A 7,022-nucleotide genomic window follows, 5' to 3' on the forward strand; every position below is an offset into this window, starting at 1 on the left:
AGAAAGTTAGTTTGCGGCTGGAAGAGGGAGGCAGAAAGACCACCGCGCCCTTCTCTGCCCCGGCGCCGCGCTGCCTTCCCAGCCGCTTCCCTGCGCTGGTCCCGCGGGCCGAGGGCCGCACCTGCAGCCACAGCCCCGCGCCTCGCACGGCGGCAGGGAGACGGGCTGAGCCTCCGGTGCAGGGAAGAGGAGAGAGGAAGGGCTCGTGTGTGTGTAGGGGCTGTTTTGTCTTCTGTTGTGGCACGCCAGCTGAGGCTGGGGACTCTTCAGTCTGGACAAGAAGAGACCTAGATAATCCTGTCAAACCCAGGGGAGGACAAGAAATACAGGCAGCCCTCTTGACGTAGTTAGGACACAACTGGTTCTTGAAAACCGCATCTGAAGTCGAAAGGTTGTAACTCAGAACTGATTTTCCTATAAATGGGGGATTGGTTTCAGAGCCAGGGCCCCATACCCTATTTTCACCAAAAATAACCCATTATGTTGTACTCTATTATAGAGGAGTAATATAACCACATTAATCTATTGTAAATAGCAATCCGATTGCTTTGGAAGGACTTCATTGAGGTGACTTGGCTGGACTCTTTGAAGGGGTCTTGGCTGGCGTCTTCACAGGAGTCTTGGCTGCAGTTTTTTCTGGAGTCTTGTCTGCTTTCTTAGAGAAAGTGTCCAAGGAAGTGTGGACAGATGCTTTCCAGGGGGAAGGAAGTGTGGACAGATGCTTTCCAGGGGGATGGGCGCTGCAGCAAACTTGTTTGCTGGCATCGCATTGGATCAAGCGTCATAAAGTCGAAACCGATGTCAGAAAGTCGAAGCAGGGTGTCAATTTATACATGTTGTAAGTGCCGTTCGTCGCAACTCAAGACGCCTTAAGTCAAGGACTGCCTGTGATGGGCACAAGCTGCCTGAAGATTGCTTCGGGCTTCATATAAGCACTTCTTCACATAAGTTGAGTGCTGAGGGCTTGCAACAGTCTTCCTCCAGAGTTGGTACAGTCACCTACCCTGGTGATCTTCAGAAAGTGTCTTGACACCCATCTTGCTGGGGTCACTTGATCCCAGTCTTTCCTGCCTGAGTGCAGGGGGACTGGAACCAATGATCTGTAAGGTCCCTTCCAGCTGAAGCTATATCGCTCAATTGTGATGCATGGGGGGTGCACACAGGTTAGCATTGAGATCGGTCGTGCACCCCCTGGAAGCGTCAGCCACAAAACTGGAAGTGCACCCTATCAGTGATTGGCCTCTCCCCCCCAGGCACCAGTCACCCATGATATCACTGACCTTATCTCCCCACCTAGGGTTTATCTCAACTTGTTACATGAAGGAAAAATGTCTGTTTAGTAGCTTTTTATACTGATGTAATCTCAGTTTAACACCCCTACCCCCACCCGCACCCCCGCAAACAAAACCAAACCCAGCCCTTGTACCCTTGTTGCAGGGAAAACCTAGCCACAGACTTGGGATAGGAACTGTTTTTGTGTTATAGAGTATTAAGTATCCTGTTGCTCTTAAATAATGACCCCAATTAACATCTTTTTAAGGCCACAGCCTTAAATTCCTGAGTCACTGTGGGCTTTCATAGGCTGTGTAAGATGATTCACCATCCTCTCCAATGGCCAGGAGAGGTGCAAGACGGGACAAGGGTATCTTGTGTTCATATAGATATAGCAACTTTCTTCTGAAATATTGCAAAGCCGATCAGAAGGTCCCACATCCCCATCTTTTGTATGGCTGATGTAGACGCTATACTGCTACATTTAGGTGGTTGAGCCAGACAGTTGCATCAGGAACAGCAGGGTGTATCGCTGCAATACCTCTTTCATATTTATGCATCTGGCATTGAGTCATGATCTGTTCTGCGTGACCACATCGCACACTGAAGAGTTTTTAAGTTTCCATTTGTGCATCAGGTATCCACATCTCCCATGGTTTGTGCAGGTACAGATTAGAGTTGCCCATGAGTGTCACGGGAGATCAAAGCCAGGGACCTTCTGCATTGGATCTGTCACGAGAAATTTATTTGGGATCTCCTGTGAACCCCATTCGGTTTTCCAAGCTTAGTCAGGTTCAAGTCACACCCCCTTAGCCTGTACAGGTATCCTGACAGGAGCTGAATGTCCACCCGTTTAACTAATATCATTTGGGGGCAGTGTAGTTAATTTGGTAGATTCCCCCCCCCCCATGCACACACTTTTGCTACATATGCCACATCTCCAGGAAGAGGCTCTTTGAACACAGCTACAGCATTGTCATAGCAACAGGGGCTCTGTAATTTAGGAATTAAAAAAAAAAAAAAAGTGGTGATGCTTCCCACTGCCCAAAGCCCTAGCGTAGCTGCAGATATACCAGCATAAAAGAACATTAGTCAGGATATTATTATTATTTTGATCTCCCACCTGGTATGAGCTGGATCTGCAAAAGTATTTTTGTCAATTAGATTACGAAGATTTAGGGATTACCAGAAATACTGGTAAACCTGTACTACTGTAGACCTAGCATCTCTGTCTAGGTGGTGTCTAACAAGTTCCCACAGCTGGAACTAGAGAGCGTCATACTTCGCTATTCTGTAGGCTAAGTGTCTTCCATGCCTTGGGGATTTCCTGCCATCTTCCCGAGCTTGCTGGTGTTTAGTGCAATATTGACTGGTTACATAGTGCTGCCTTGCCTTGTTTCCAGCTGCTAAATTTAATTAAAAGATGCCAAAAAATAATCAACTCCCTTGCTAATATACCATTAAGCAGTTGTTGTTGTCTAAAAGATGATGACTGATTGCACTGGGAGAGGCAGTATCTATGAGGTAAAAGGTGGAAAGATTTGCGAAGCCCTGAACTGGCCACTTTTTGGCTTAAAGAGCAGATACTCCTATAGTATGTGGAATACAAGACCTTTGCATGCCTGGAGATAACAGTAGTAGCCAGGTTTTTTTGGTCGTGTGCAGAGGGCCCCTATATGCTAATTACATAACCTTCCTTCTATTTGATTAAGTGCCCCCTTCCCCTCCTTGCTGTGAACTGCCTGTGGACCTTAGTGTTTTTTCTCCATGCCCAGCTTCACATGAACTTTGTAGTGGTTGTTATATATGCCGTGCCCAAAGTGTGCAACTGAATCAACTGCCTTGGTCCAGGAAGCATATAGATCTTCAACGCAGCACGTGAGGTTTCTTTTGACGAGCCCCTGGCCCATTAGATTCCTTTTGCTTTCTAGTTCTTGTCACTGCCATACAATTATGCAAAAACCACTTAGTTTGCACCTGGACCTAAACGATTATAAGCTAAGGGGGAGCTTAGGGGTTGAGCCCCCCCCCCCCCCACAAGATGAGTGCCCCCCAGTAAGATTTGAAAATCATAACCTGGGGGAGGGGGTCTCCGATTAGGTTGCTCCTTCACTTAGGTGGACTTGTTAATCAACGCACCGGTTTCATTTTTTTTTTGCAGACCCTGCCACAAGAGTCAGTGTAATTTGAACCCTGTATAGATCAACATTTTTTGAGATGTAGGAATAGGAAGAGTTGTAGGAATAGGAAGGGTTGTCTTATCCCTGGCTTCTGTGTGAAGGTGTGTGGTACAGACTGCAGCATTCCCTCGAGTAATATGCAGCAGTTAACACTAAACCTGCTGTCTGGTGCTTGCTGAAAGGGATATTTTTGTCAAAGGTACTGGTGCAGATCACTATGCTCAGGAAGTGCCTGTGCAGAATAGCCCAGGCCTTTTTAATGATCTCATCTGAAAGTTGTGCAGAGGGTAAACAGTATTTCTTTTTGTTGACTCAGTCTTTCATGCTGCCAGCCTAATACCTGGAACACTAAAAATGAGCTTAGTAGCAATGTCAGTCTTGATGCCAAATATCTTACTCTTGGGATTTTTAACTAAATGATTCTTGTTAATACTGCAAGCTACAGGTGCAATGGGTTACGCAGGCTATGATTAAGGCTGCCTGACACTTCCTTTTATAAGATGCTGTTTTCAGGTGCAGAGTGCTGCAGCGTGTTGCTGGTGCCCCCCCCTAAATCAGTGCTTGGGGTTGGTGGCCTGCTTGTCATGGCTGTTATTCAGTCACATGCCCTTTGCCTGCACCCAAGCAGCAAGCAGAAGTCTTTCTGATTCAGATGTATGGGGAGTAAGAGCTGCATCTGTGTGACATGTGGACAGATGAGGTGATGATAATGCAAATAAGGAACGTGTTGGACATGACAGAATGGGTCATGCATGTTGGAGAGGATAGAAGAGTCTGTGCCCACTGAAGGACAGAGCCTGTATTTCACTATTTCTTTTGCTCTTTGCCAATCCTGTCAAACCCATTGGCAAAATACTTTGTGACTAGAATTAGAGGGAGGATGCAGGTTCAATTTGCTATTCAAAGAACTGTGCGGGGGGGATTCCAGGCCTGGTAGTGACCCAGGTGGGTGTCAAAACAGTGGTACAGGATGGAGTTTTCATTTTTTTTTTTTCAGTTTTCTTTTTTAAAAACCTAGAATATTTAATGTGGGTGTGCACTAGTCCTGATAATTAAGGTCACAGCATCACACGCTTAGCAGTTTGGAGTAACGTAACACAGATGGACTATAGGAGGGGGTGAGAACTCAAAGGGTAGACTCTAAACCAGGGGTGGGCAAAATGTGGGCAAGATGCGGCTTGCCAGGCCATTCTATCCGGCTTGCGGGGCCCCTAAAAAATTTAGAAAATTCATATTTATGTACCCCTGGCTGCCTGTCATGCAGCCCTCGATTCATTGCCAAAACTCAGTAAGTGGCCCTCCGCCCAAAACAATTGCCCGCCCCACTGATTTTGAGGCATACTTCATGATTTTTGGGGGGACGTCTGACATGAGGTTTAAACTTTTGGGGTTGGTAGTACTGCAGAAGAATGAAGCAGCAGATGGGTATAGAAACATAAGAATGGAGGTGAGGAAAGAGGAAGACAAGGCTGTGAGTGTGTACGTTTCCCTTCCAGAACAGAACAAGCATTACCATTTTGGGTAAGTCTTCAAAACAATTTTCTTGGCAGGCTTCTCCCACATTAACAATCATTTCTGTTGTCATCACGCTCCTATGCATAGGATTAGCATGTGGATTTGGGGAATGGTTCAGTGAGCATGTATTTGGGCTCCCAATAACTTTACCAACCCAGGAAGGAATTCAAGGGAGCTGTCTTGGTTGGTTTCCCAGGCCCCGCAGGCTAGCCTTTGTTGATGAGGATTGCAGGTAGCTCATGATTTTAGCGGAGGAAAAAACCCTCTATGCAAACTTTCCACTCCCATGAATGATTTATATTTTCAAGGCTCACTTCATAACCAGAAGAACTAGAAGCCTGCTTTAAAACAAATACCTCTTTTCTACTCTCCGCAGAAAACGGGGGGGGGGATGGAAGAAAAGCTGAGGCTGGTTTGGCTGTATTGTGTAAAAAAATGTTGAGGTATGATGAGAGGTTGCCTTGAATTCCCAAGGATCCCAAAGTGCTTTACAAACTTAAGTTGTTATATAAATTATACATGAGGACCACTTCAGCCATTGCAAGAGTATAGCGGCCTAAGTAAGAGCTCTTTGGAATAGCAGTCAACAGTATAAGACAGGAAGTAAAAATTTCCTGCCAGATCAGATTTGTTTGCTGGTGTAAATTTATTGGTCTCCAGTGCTGTGTCTTAAGGTGTTTTTAAGTCACACTTTTCCACCGGGACTGTTTTGCAACAGTGCTGATGTTTTCTTTGGAAGGAAATAAGATTTCCATGGATTTTGCCTAGCCTAGAAATATTTAATGAGTTGTATGAGCCTTGTTTCTCTTAGATGGGGAGGGGTTTGGGCTGTAGTAGCAGATGCAGTGGTAGTGCTTCAGTTTGTTGTCTTTCCTTTTGAGTTAGTTCAGATCAGAGTTTAGCAAGGAATCGGGGGACACTTGGGTCATTGGAAGTGCTCTATTTCAAGTGGAAAGTATAACAACAAAACTGTACAGCTCTCAGTCTCCAGCGTGAGAGAATCTTTCTTGGTTTATGGGTCACATGGATTTTGCTTTGAATTTTTGGTTTAAAATGACCTTCCTTATCTGTAAGTTGTCTTAAACTGGGATAAATGTTTGGATGTAGATGGGAACCACGGAAAACCCCTGAGTTCTGCCTGGATTCCATTGGAAACCAGTACTCAAATACATCAACATAGAATCACTGAGTGGGAAGGGACCTAGACAGATCATGGAGTCCGACCCCCTGCCATGGGCAGGAAGGAGCACTGGGGGTGGCAGGGGGTCATAAGACCCCATCCAGGTGCCTATCCAGTCTCCTCTTGAAGATCTCCAGGGAAGGTGAGAGCACCACCTCTCTGGGAAGCCTATTCCAGGCTCTGGCCACCCTTACTGTGAAGTAGCTCTTCCTAATATCCAACCTAAACCTATCCTCCCTCAGCTTGTGGCCGTTGTTCCTGGTGACTCCAAGGGGGGCCCTGGTGAACAGACTTTCTCCGAGTCTCAGCTGCTGGCCCCTGATAAGGTTGTAGGGAGCCACAAAATCCCCCCTGAACCTCCTCGTGCGGAGACTGAAGAGATTCAGGTCCTTCAGCCTCTCATAGGGCTGGCTGCGGAGGCCCCCAACGAATGGCCTCCTCTGGACCCTCTCCAGGTTCCCCACGTCCTTCCTGAAGTGCGGCGCCCCAAACTGGACGCAGTACTCCAGCTGTGGCCTGACCAGCGCCGCATAGAGGGGGAGCAAGACCTCTCTGGACCTCTTAGTGATGCCCCCGTTGATGCAGGACAGGGTGCGGTTGGCTCTACCTATTGCTTCATCGCATTGGCGACTCATATTCATCCTGGAGTCAATCCTGACTCCAAGATCCCTTTCTGCCTCTCTGCTGCTGAGACGGGAAGCCCCTAACCTATAACCATAATGCTGGTTCCCTCTCCCCAGGTGCAGCACCCTGCACTTGTCCTTGTTGAACCGCATCCTGTTCAGATCCGCCCACTTCTCCAACCTATCCAGGTCTGCCTGGGTGCGGTCCCTGCCTGCTGGTGTATTCACTTTACCCCACAGCTTGGTGTCAGC

The sequence above is a fragment of the Crocodylus porosus genome, unplaced genomic scaffold (genome assembly GCF_001723895.1).
Source record: "Crocodylus porosus isolate Cpor-Errol unplaced genomic scaffold, CroPor_comp1, whole genome shotgun sequence".
NCBI lineage: Eukaryota > Metazoa > Chordata > Crocodylia > Crocodylidae > Crocodylus > Crocodylus porosus.